Here is a 12,584-nt window from a genome sequence, read left to right as displayed (position 1 = left end):
GAAAGCAAACCTGGATTCAAATTTGACAATTTAGTGTTTTATTGCTGTGAAGAGACGCCATGACCACCACAGCAACTCCTTTCTTTTCTTTTCTCTTTTGAGACAGGGTTTCTCTATGTAGCCTTGGAACTCTCCGTGTAGACCAGGCTGGCCTCAAACTTACTTATCCTCTTGCCTTTGCCTCCCAAGTGCTGGGATTAAAGGCGTGTGCCACTACTGCCAGCGCCACAGCAGCTCTTACAAAAGAAAGCATTAGTCGAGGCCTGCTTACAGTTTCAGCGGGTCAGCGTCCTCATCATGGCGGGAGCCTCGTGGCACACAGAAGTGGTGCTGGAGACACAGCTGAGCGTTGTACATCTGGATCCCTGGGCAGCAGGAAGAGAGAGAGCAAGACTTTGAGCCAGGCTTAGACTTTGGAACCTCAAAAGCCACCTTCAGGGACATAACTTCCTCCACCAGTGTCTCACCTCCTCCAACCAGGCCACACCTCCTAATCCTTCTCAAATAGCACCATTTCCTGATGACTACACTTTCAAATACGAGAGCCTCTGGAGGCCGATCTTCAAACGACCACCAAAACTTTAATTTGATCAGGAAAACCCGTTGAACTTCTGTGTGGCTCACTTGTTAGTCTACAAGATGAAGGCATAACATAGTTTATGCTTTTTAAATACATTTCCTGAGTTGATAATATGGAATCACCTCTTTTACACAAAAGATAACTTCTATACCAGACATTTAAAACTCATATCCCACTTAGATTAACAAACATACATCTTTTCTTGTCATATTATCGTGGGTGTTTTCAGATTGTAACACTTGCTTAAACCATAGTTGCCCCTCAGCCTCCCACCGAGGAATAAATGTCTAGACAGTGGTGGAAAGCTTGTCTAGCAGGCCCAAGGCTGTTGGTTCAAGTCCTAGCACTAAGGTGGAGCGAGGAGAGGTAATGAGCATGATTTTAGGCTGAAAGTAGTTTGAGGTTTCTCCTCCTGCGTGTGTACACATGTTCATGTATGTTGGTACATGTATGGGCATGTGGAGACCAGATGACAACCTCAGATGTCATTTCTTAGGTGCATTGATGGTTTGTAGTTTGCCAAATAGGCTAAATTGACAGGCCAGTGAGTTTCAGGGGGATGCACTTGTCCTGCCATCAGCTGGGATTGTAAGTGCATCACCATAGCCAGCTTCTAAGATGTGGCTTCTGGGGTGAGCTTGGGTGCTTGCTGCTTATAAGATAAGCACTCCACCAACTGAGCCGTCTCCCTGGGTATCATCACTCCCATTGTTTGTTTGTTACTGGATGTTTGTTTGTTTGAGACAGTGTTTCTCTGTGTAGCCTTGGCTGTTCTAAAACTCACCCTGTAGACCAGGCTGGCCTTGAACTCACAGAGATCCACCTGCTTCTGCCTTCTAAGTGCTGGGATTAAAAGGATGCACTGACCAGCTATCATTCCCATTTTAAACATAAAAGAAATCAGCTTTGTCAAAAAGCAGACTTTAAACCTTTTTATCTTTGCATGCATGCAGTACACATTTCAAAACTGCAACTACATGTATATAAAATGAAAGTAAATCTCCTATTTTTGCCTCCCTGCCTTCCACAGAAGCAGAGACAATCAGTTACCAGTTTCTTGTTTGTCTTTTCAATTTCTATCCAACAGAAAGACAAATTTCAGTAAATTGCTATGGATAGTCTTTTGGAGGGCAGAAATGTATATTATTAGAGTATTACATTTGGGAACTTGATATACTTAAGAATTTTCACGGATAACTTACACTACAACAAATTTTTCATTTCAAATACTATTTGAAATGAAATATTGCATAAAGCAAATATTAGCTAGTGGTAAATAGCCTCTGATGACAAAGCAAGTCCGCTTGGAGTTTAAGGGTGGCTTCATGATCAGAGGCTACAGGGCAGCTCAGCTGTTAGCCATTGAGCAGGGGAGTTTGAGGGATTCGTTGGGAATTACCAGGGTAAGGGAAAGGATCTGAGTCTTGTGCTAAGCTTATGTATATAAGCGATTATTGTCAACTTGGCTGGAGTAGAAAATTCACTTCAAGTTTACTTGCTCACTCACCTGACTGTAGGTTGGTGTTGATCTGGGCCTCATGTTAGCCTCTCTTCAGGGTTGTTACTTAACTCTCCTGAGGACTGTGTGACTGGTTCTAGAGTAAACAGTCAAGAAACCAAAGCAGGAGCTTTCATGGTTTCTATCATCTAGCCGTGGAGGTCCCTTACCCTTAGCATCTCCTTCATCACACAGCTCTGCCTTACTTAAAGTCTCTGGGAATCATCTTGGAAAGTGGTTATTGTCCCTCAACATAATCTGTACACATAAGGATTGCAATAACATTCCTGGCTTGGTGTCTGTAGTTACTTTCAGAGTACTTTCTATTATGCATGCATTGCTGGTCCAGCCTGGGGCCTTGTTTCCACTGAGCTACCTCCCCAGCTCTTGCTTTACTAAGACAAGTTTCTCTTGTAGCACAGGCTACCCTTGAATTCTCTGTATAACCCAGGTTGACCTCACCTTCACTTCCTTTGTGTTGGGATTGTGCGTGCCCTACCATGCCTGGCTTGGTTTCAAAAAAAAAAAAAAATTCTCTTCGATATTGTAGGACGCATACTAGATATGGTTCTCCAGAGGAAAAGAACCTAGACAGAGGGAGTGTGCTGGGAGGGAAAGAGGCAGTAATTCATTCTGAGTCAGAAGGCCTGTGAATGGGGGTGGGGGTGGGGGCGGGGAGGAAATGAGGGGCTGATACCTTGGAGGCAGAGCCAAGGACAAGGAGCTATGCTGTCTTAACCCAAGAAGACAGAGTTCATCCTTCTGTCTTTTTGTTCTGTATGGATCTCAACAGGCTAGATAATGTCTGTCCACGTGGGTTAGGATAGTCTACTGATTGAGATGCTAGTCTCTTTTAGAAGTAGTCTCTCTCATAGGTACACTAAGAAATAATACCAGATATTTGGGTGTCTGTTAACATTCATGCTTCATCACTATTGGCAAATCTTGTGTCACTCTGCTATAGCTGCTACTCCTTAATCTAGCCAATAGATTGTCATCTAGATTTTAATGGGCATAGGGTATCTTTCAGTCATAAAGGTATGAATTCTTACTATATTCTGCATCAATTTAAGATGCTGAAATAATTATACTGCTTGAATAGTGTGGAAGAATAAGTCCCACAATATAAGATGGAGTTGGAAAATTATCTGTTATTATTCAAAGAGAGCTTTTGATGGGCTAGGAAGATGACTTAGCATGTTTGCCACATAAGCATCCAGGTCTGAGTTGAGATTCCCAGCACCCATGTAAAAGCCAGGCATGGCAGCATGCACCTGTCATATCCACACTAGTGAGGTAGATGTAGAGGATCCTTGGGGCTTGCTGACCCAGGCCAAATTGGTAAACTCCAGGTTCACTGAGAGACTCCATCTCAAAATACAAGGCGAGGAGCAATTGAAGAAAGCATTAAACATTAACCTTGGCCTTCAAACACACATGCACACATATGCATACCCAAAGTAATAAAAATACCCAAAGTAATTTTTAGAAAAGAACTTGAAATATTTAGTTGTAAGAAAATGTGATGACAGAAAAGTCTGTAAATCATATGCTTATTTAATTGGTGTGTTTTATGCATCTAAGTTAAATATCTGGTAGGTAGTTTAATATTCAGGGGATAAGGTTAAGATAGAAATACCAGATTGAGATTTAGCAGTTGAGTTTGAGTATTTAGTAGGTGAGAAAAATGATAATGTTAGTGGACAATCCTAGAATAAACTCTGAGGTACTTCATCCCTTAGACGACTAATGAAGATTTTTAGTGGCTTTTTTTTTTTTTTTTTTTTTGGTCTTAATGCCCTCTGAGTATGGATAAAGTAGACATTCATTTATGTCTTCTCAGGAAAAGACATGCTACAGATATAATTTTAAATTGTATGTTATGCTTGACAGGTTATGTAAATAGTTTTTCTTCAGTAGTTTTTATATTCTTAAATAATTGTATTAATTCTTTGAGAATTTTATTCAGTATACTTTGAACATATTCGTCCCCGTCAGCACCCCCATCCCCTCACACCCAGCTCTCTGATTACTACTTCTTTTCCTTCTTTCTCCATCAAGTCTAGCTTGTGGTCCAGCTTGTACAGTAGTAGGATGGGGCCTGCTCTAGTGGGTCGCATTATTAAAAGAACCAACACCCGGCTCTCCCTCTCCCAGCAGCTCTTAGGTGTTAACAGCTCCTCAGCTAGGGGTGATTTATGTGCACACACCCTACACACCCTTCCTGTGCTAGGATTTTGTCTGGCTAGAGCTTGTACAGGTCTTGTGCATGCTGTCCCTATTGTACATGGAAATTCAATTGCTTTTGTTACATCAGCAAAGTTGGTCTTTAACTGAGCATATCACAGGTAGTAAAAATAGATTTGTTACAGGTTTGAGGAGACATGAAAAGCTCAGAGTAGGAAAGCAACCTGTTCAGGAAATAGAGTAGTACTGCTAGGCAGTATTGAGTACCCTTTCATGTCTATAGCTGTAAATGTCCAGTGAAACAGACAGTTTTGTTCTGAACAGTAAGAGTGCCACTTAGTTCTGTTTCCCAGAGCTACAGAGGAACATACTTCTTTTGTGCTTTCCGAATTTTGCAGGCAACATACTGTTCTTAGGGCCAGAATAGCATTGTTTGTTTTCCCCTATTTTAACAGGGCAGAGATGCCAACCCTCTACTTGCAGGCTGATGAGTTCATATATAGTCAGTTTCTGTTAGACAGTTACTAAATTTCCCAAGTGCTTATCACTTCGGTGGCTGTGTGTGTGTGTGTGTGTGTGTGTGTTTGTGTGTCTGTCTGTCTCTACCCCCCTCTCTCTTCCTCTGTGTGTGTGTGTGTCTGTGTGTGTGTCTGTAAAAAAGAACTTTGTATTCTCAGTCATGAATGAATTCTTGGAAAGGTACTCCTTTTCTGCCTCACCTATTTTATTGATTTTTTTTTTTAATTAGATAGCAGAACTTTGGGGGAAAAAATAAGAAAAGACCCTTTTCATGTTTTATGGGGTATAGTATGGTTTAAGATCAAGAGACCAAGAGACTTTTTGGTAGTCAATACCAATTGAGAAAGGTATTTGAATGTGAGATGAAATTTAGTTTAGTTTTTGAATCTTACTTTTGTTTTCTATAAAGAACCTATGTGCTATTTCTACCTAGCTTTGTATACTTTTACAGAAGACATTCTTAAAGACATATAAGAAATTATAGGATGTTTCAATTCTAAAACCTCAGCTGGACTGGGAGTGTATCTAGTGGTAGAGGGTGTGCTCAGCACTCAGAAGCACTCAGTCCCTAGTACCAGGAAGAGGCCGCTGCGTCTGCTTGGAGGAAGGGTTCTGTGCATTCTGTGCGTGGCATGCATTTATCTCCTCTCTCCAGTTGTGATGGAGACGTTCACTGTAAACCCACTGAGTAGCAACTCATTTTCTTACTGGAATGAAGGGAAATCCGCGTGCTAAGTACTACCTGTAGTAGCCCAGAAACCCAGCGTTTCCGATGTACAGACATTGATGTTTAAAGTTAAAGAGAATGCAAAAGGAAGGGAAGAAAGCGGCTTATCAGTAGGAGATGCGCCATCTCTCCTTGTTATAGAGTAATAAAAAAGAGTTTGTGGGTTTGGCTTTGTTCTTGTTTTTGTTTTGTTTTGGCTTTTTTGTTTGTTTTTGAAAGTACAAGCTTAAGGATTCAGTTCAGGGGTCCAGCCCGGGAGACGTGAAATCTTGTCTCAAGGAAAAAAAAAGAAAGAAAGAAAAGCAGCATCAGAAAGCATACAAACAGACAAATAGAATTGGGAGGTATTGGCATGAAAATCAGTTTTTGACCTAAGAACTAGGTTTAAAGTTCTAATCATAGCATTTATCAGGTACTATATTGATTCTTTTCTAATCTAGGTTTGGGATTTAAAAGTTAAATAATTTTTTTTGCCAGTTCTGATATTCTCAAGGGCTAATTTATATTACAAACTAATAAATATCTCATCAAGTAACCTAGACATTTTATGGTAACTGGAATATTAATGAGAAACTTTACTCCTATTTTACTAGGATAAATAAGTTCTGAAAAGCAGGAATCTTTGTGCTCTTCTCTCTAATAGCCCTCCCTTTACATTCATGTCACAGAGAGAGAGAGAGAGAGAGAGAGAGAGAGAGAGAGAGAGAGAGAGAGAGGATAGAAAGATTGATTTTGCATAAGAGGAAACATATTTGTCTTCCCTCATTACCCTTCCATCCCAAATATCCTTTTTATGCCATGTGCCCACACATGTACACACACACACTCACACACACAATTTGTACCTTTTTTTGTGAGTGAAAACAAAGTATTTGTCTAAGTCTGTTTTTGTTTTGTTTTTTACTTTATGTGTCGATTTTTGAGTTTGCCCATTTCCCTGCACATGATATAACCCCTCCCCATTCCTCTGTGCCTAAATAAAATTCCTCCCTTGTTTTTTACCACATTTATCTGTGATAGACAGCTAGGCTCACTCCATAAAGATACTGTGAGTGTTGCCACAGTAAACATGATATCTTGTCAGAAAGTCCTTGTCCCTGCTTCTGTCTTGAAGGGCTTTATTTATTATTTCTCTAGCTGTTCTTAAGTTTCAAGTCCAGCATTAAAGTCTTCGGTTCATTTTGCATTTATTTTTCTGCAGGGTAGGCGATTGGAGTCTGGATCTGTCCTTGGACAAGTGACTGTACAGCTTTCCGGAACCATTTGGGAATGTCTTTTATCCGGGGCACTTTTTTTTTTTTTTTTTGGCACCTTTGTTAAAACCAAGAGGTTTATTTTCTGCCTGTTATTCTGTCCCATGGATACACTGCCTGTCTTTGTGCCTGTACTGTCTGCCCTGGTTCTGAGGTCTGAAGTATATTTTGTGATTTTTTTAAGTTGTTTTTCTGTTTCTGCTAATAATTTCATTAGATCTTATTCACAGAAATATAAAACAGCTCTAAAAGTTATACGGAAGTACAAAGACCCCAGATAACTAAAATATTCATAAACAGAATGTGCAGTGGTAGAGGAATCATAATACCAAATTACAAAATATATTTTAGACTTTATAACAAATTTTGCTCCCCGAGAAGGAACAGTTTATTATGTTTATTACGTTCCTTCACCCTGAAGCTTGAACAGCTGTGTATAGAAAGAACTTAGAAAACAGAATTTAAAAGTTGATAAATAAAATCCTTACTATAGTCATACTATATTCTTTTTCTTATAAACCTGCTTTTCTAGTTGAAAATACTTTGGACCATTACACTTAGCTGTAAATTTTACAGATATAATTTCTAATCATTTTTCCTTTTGAGTAGGAAGAGCTGGTAGTCCTGGTAGATGGTAGTTGCTTTTTGTAGATTTTGCTCTAATCATACATTCTTCTTTATATAAAAAGACGTATTCCATTAGCTATAGAAGGAAGCTTAAAAGTTGAACCTAATAGGTAAGCTCAAACTCTCTGCCCTCAGCATCCTTCAGGGCTGGCTCTGTTACTGTGCTCTCTCTACAGTCTTTTCGTGATAAGCTAGGCATGTTCTAACCTGCCATGTTTTAACCATATAAAACTTGAATCAGCTTATGGTTAAAGCTAACATTACACACGTGTCCCAGTCCCCCCAGGTTCACCAGCTGATGCTCTGCTCATCCCTCTGCCTGCCGTGTAGATTCAGACACTGAACAAAATATGTGAACCATTAACGTTCAGATCCGAGAAGCAGCAAGGGCGGGAACATCAAGGCTCCTGTCCTAGTGGAGTGTGTGTTCCAGTTTGGGGAACAGCGAGAAGATAACTTAATACATGTGTAGACAGGACCTTCTCTATTTCAGATGCTTTGAGGACATATAGAGCACCGTGCTGTGTGGTACAAAGCTTGAGGAGCAGAGTGGTTGTGGGGAGACTAGCATGGAATGTCTTTAAAAATAGAGGGCATGAAGAAACAGGCATTAAGATTTGGGGAGCAGAGTTCTTTGATGCTGGGGACTGAATCCAGGGTTTTGTTCATCATAGCTAAGTACTCTTCTACTGGGCTGGACCCTCAGTTCTTTTTTGTAAGCACATACACGTATCCGTACATAGACTTACACACATACACATAATTGAAAATAAAGTTGTTTTTTAAAATGTTAAGAGAAAATGCATAGCCTAGGTTATAACTCAATGATACACTGCATCATACACAAGGCCTTGGTTCACTCCCTAGCCCCCAACGCCCAAAGCTAGTTGGCATTGTATATAAAATTTATAATGTTCTGCATTTTATAATATCATACGAATTATGTAATTGTTACTTTCTACAATATTCTAATCATCTTGGAAAGGTATCAGACGTACCATTAACCAACCTATTGGTAACAGTTGAAGTTTTTAACATCTTAGTAATAATGCTGAGTATTTTTTTACAGTATAAATATTTTGTTTGGTCTCATTTTAATTTTGGTGGAACTAGAATTGAACCCAGGGATAAGCACTATCATTCAACTGTATCCCTTCCTCTTGTCCCCCCCCCCAAAAAAATTTTTTTTATGTGCTTGAGTATTTTGCCTACAAGTATGTCTGTGTATATTATGTGTATGTTTGGTGCCTGCCACAGGACAGAAAGGGGCATTATATATTCTGGAGATATATCTCTTTGTAGGCAGAAATTATTCTGTTTGAATTCTGTAAAGAGATGGTTGAATTTATCATTAAAAGCAAGAGTAAACTAAGCCTCTCAAAGGGGAGCATTCACTTCAAAAACTCACTTCAAAAACTGAATTACTATCTTTAATGGCTTTGTCAGTTCTTTAAACTGTCAAGTTTTTTTTTTTTTTTTAAAGATGTGTGTACCAGTTTGGTATGAAGTTGAACGGTCCTCTGAGGGAGGAGTGAGGATGATTATAGGAAAGATGAAAAAAGATGCAAGAGACAGATATAGGAGGGCTGCAGGTCATTACCATGCCAGTCCCGAATGTATCTCTTATAGCCTTTTTATAAACCAACAAAAACAATTTTGCTGAAATGTACACATAAGACATTTGTTCTCACCCAAAAACTTCCCTGTTCCTTCCATCAAGGTCAATAAGACTCTTCATCCCCTCGCCTTGAGTCACAAGTGCACCTCCTCTTACCATCCCATCCCAGCCCTCTGCAGGCCGGGAAGTCTGCCCACAGACCCTGGCCTGCCTTGACTCTGCTTAGCAGGCCGACTTTCTCTCTGTTCTTCTCTGCTTCAGAGAAGCGGCAAACAGCTGATGACAGATGTATTTTTATTTGTGTGTGTGCGCACTTGCACCATGTTTGAACAGGTGCCCATTGCGGCCTGAACAGGGCATGGGATCACCTGGAGATGGAGTCAGAGATAGTGTGAGCTTTCTTATGTGGAACCGAACTCAGGTCCTCTAGAAAAGCATTCTTTAATCGCCGAGCCATCTCTCTAGTCCCTAAACTGTGAGTCTTAAATTGGGCTTGATTAATATATAGAATATAGAACATACAGTCAAAGAGTAAAATGTCTATTAATCTTACTTGGTTGTATACGTGTGTGTCTGTGTGTGTATTAAATATGTATGTATGTAAAAAGTCTGTCTGTATATTGGGTGTTTGTTTGTTTGTTTGTCTGTTTGTTTATTTCTGAGGCATGGTTTCTCTGTGTAGCCTGGTCTGTCTGTCATGGAACGTGGTTTGTAGACCAGGCTGGGCTCAAATTCAAGAGATCCACCTGCCTTTACCTCCTGAGTGCTGGGATTAAAGGTGTGCACTACTACCACCCAGCGTGGTCATAATATTTTTTAAGGTTCAAATTTTTCAAAGATAAATTTAATTCACTATTTAATAACACAAATGAAGCCATTTATTAAAAACAAACATAAAAACAAACACATTTAAAATTAGAATTATTTCTGAAAAAATGAAATCTTAAAAGTCTTGATATAATGTTTATTTCAGTGTTATATTTTAGATAAAAGATATCTTTATTTTCTATTACTTCATCCATTTGTGTGAGAGTGTATCCACATGTGGTAGGGGTGCTTGTGGGGCCCAGGAAATGTCTGCTTTCCTTGAAGTTGGAGTTGCAAATTATTGTGAGCTATACAAGAATACTGGAATTCAGCCCCCAGCCCCCATGATAGAACATCAAGTGATCTTGACAGCTGAAACAACTCTCTAGACCCCAAATACTATCGTTAATTCATGTATATGTAAATGCAATCATAGCATAGAATATAGGTATAGGAGCTCTATTTCTATATATGTACCACCTGGTACATATATATCAATTCACACTTAGCAAAACATATCATCACTTTTTAAGTTGTTAATTGGAGTTTTAAAAAAATAGTAATTTTTTAAAGATAAAATTCAGTCTTGAAGCTGGCTTAAAAAGACTTTTATTGGATAATTGAGGGTTTTTTGTTTTTTGTTTTTTTTAAATCCAGTTGGCCACGTGATTACAGTATAAAAAATCTTTGCATTTCTTGTACTTGAACCATAGTGGTTCAGGAGCATATAATGATTACAGCTTTCTTTGAAACGTAGTCATTTGATGAACCACGTGCAAAGAGGCCCTAGGTTCATTCCTCAGCACCCCTTGGTCACTGAATCACTGACTACTACTAGTGCATGTCGTAAGATTGTACACAGGTTTTGACTATCAACTGATTTCTTAAAGTCTAAGTTACTTTTAACTCGTAGCCTAAGTCAAAGTATTAGGCTTAATTGTTTTATAGACTATTAGGAAATTATTTTGAGGAGCTTTTAAAGTACATTCCTGATTTTGCAAGATAATTTTTCTTTCTGGAAGGTTGGTCGTGTATGAGAAGTTATGACTGTGTCACAGATGATGACTGTATAATGAGTCCTACAGAGTGAGTGCAGCCCTTCCAGTTAGAAGGCCTTAGACTCTGTAAACCAAGCCATTTCATGAAGGGCACTTTGGATAGTCAAGTCCATTCACAGGACAGATTTCCTTTGTTCAGTATGACTTTATATGTTAAGATCTTAGTGTATAATTCTAATTACAGTTATAGTGTGGTCAGGGTGGAAGTCCTGACTTTCATGGAAGAAATGTACAGTGTAATTGGTATAAATAAAGGTGGATAGAGGAAAACGACCCAAAGTACAGAAAAAAAGAAAAAAAATCTCAACTTCAAAAGAATAGCTCTATTTTTGTTGTGTTTTATTTTTAAGATTTAATTTTTATTTTATTTGTGTATTTGTGAGTGGTTCTGTGCACAAGTGCATTGCTGGGTGAAGGCTGGAGAGGGGGTCGGATCCCCTGGCTCTGGAGTCACAGCGTGTGAGCAGCCGTGTGTGCAGGCCGTGTGAGCAGGCCGTGTGAGCTGCCGTGTGTGCAGGCCGTGTGAGCAGGCCGTGTGAGCAGGCCGTGTGTGCAGGCCGTGTGAGCAGTTGTGTGAGCAGCCGTATGCAAGAGCAGCGAGGTTCTCACCCACCCACTCTCTCTCGCCCCTCGCTTTCTACTACTATATGTAATGTTTTAGGAAGTGGAATTGCCTCATAAATGCTACTTAGCAGCTTCTTGTCATATTTGAAAAAAATACAAGAAGTTATAGTGACCACACTTCATTTAAACTCTTAGGTGTAGTGTATCTTACAGCCTAGGCAGGGGCTAGGGCGGGCTGCAGCGTATTCGGTAGCTTGCCTGCCTAGCATAGAAGACACTTTGAGCTCAGTGTGCGGCTCCGTAAACTATGGGTGGTGGCATATACTTTAATTAATACCAATTAATACCTTTAATTAACTAATACCAACTCATGGAGACCGCATACACCTTTCTTTCACTAACACTCAGGGAGACAGAAGTCCAAGGTCATTCTCTGCTCTCTTAAGTGTGAGGCCATGCTTGGCAGTGGTGGCGCGCGCCTGTAACTCCAGCACTTGGGAGGCAGAGGCAGGCAGATTTCTGAGTTCGAGGCCAGCCTGGTCTACAGAGTGAGTTCCAGGACAGCCAGAGCTACACAGCGAAACCCTGTCTCGAAAAAACAAACAAACAACAACAAAAAGGTGTGAGGCCAGCCTGGATGCATGAGACCCTGTCTCAGAAATCAGTTTTTAAAAAATGTCCTCTTTTAAACCAAGTTTACATTGAACTTTTAAACTAGAACATAATGTGAATCTTACCTTTTAAACTCACAAATCAGTAAAGGAAATGTAACAGTATGCAGTAGGACCGATAGTAATTAACAGCATGGACTGTGTGCCTGAGAGTGCTTTAAATATGGTCTGCATATGCCAACCCTATTTTATGCTTGTTCTCACATTATAAAAGAAGAAATCTCATCACTACGAGGTCAAGTGACTAGTTAGAGGGTGGGAGGAGCAAAAGCATTTAGTCCAGGCTGGAACTGAGGTCAGACACAAGTCACTCTGCTCTGTCATCATGGCTTTTCTGGTAACTGCCCTAAATACAGTTGCAATAAGAGATAATTTACCGAATAAGTAAATGACATTTGCAATGTCAAGTTATTCGTTGTAATTCACGGACTAGAATGATGTTTCTCTGCTGCATGTGAATCATGGGAATGAAATC

General features: G+C 39.7%; 1 protein-coding gene across 4 annotated transcripts in view; it reads left to right on the top strand.

Annotated features, from left to right (window-relative positions):
• Apc (APC regulator of WNT signaling pathway) overlaps window positions 1-12,584 on the top strand; it is a 96,504-nt gene that overhangs the window by 11,029 nt on the left and 72,891 nt on the right. The window lies entirely within an intron of this gene.

Source organism: Apodemus sylvaticus, chromosome 13 (genome assembly GCF_947179515.1).
Source record: "Apodemus sylvaticus chromosome 13, mApoSyl1.1, whole genome shotgun sequence".
Taxonomy (NCBI): Eukaryota; Metazoa; Chordata; class Mammalia; order Rodentia; family Muridae; genus Apodemus; species Apodemus sylvaticus.
This window is presented reverse-complemented; position numbering and strand designations above follow the sequence as displayed.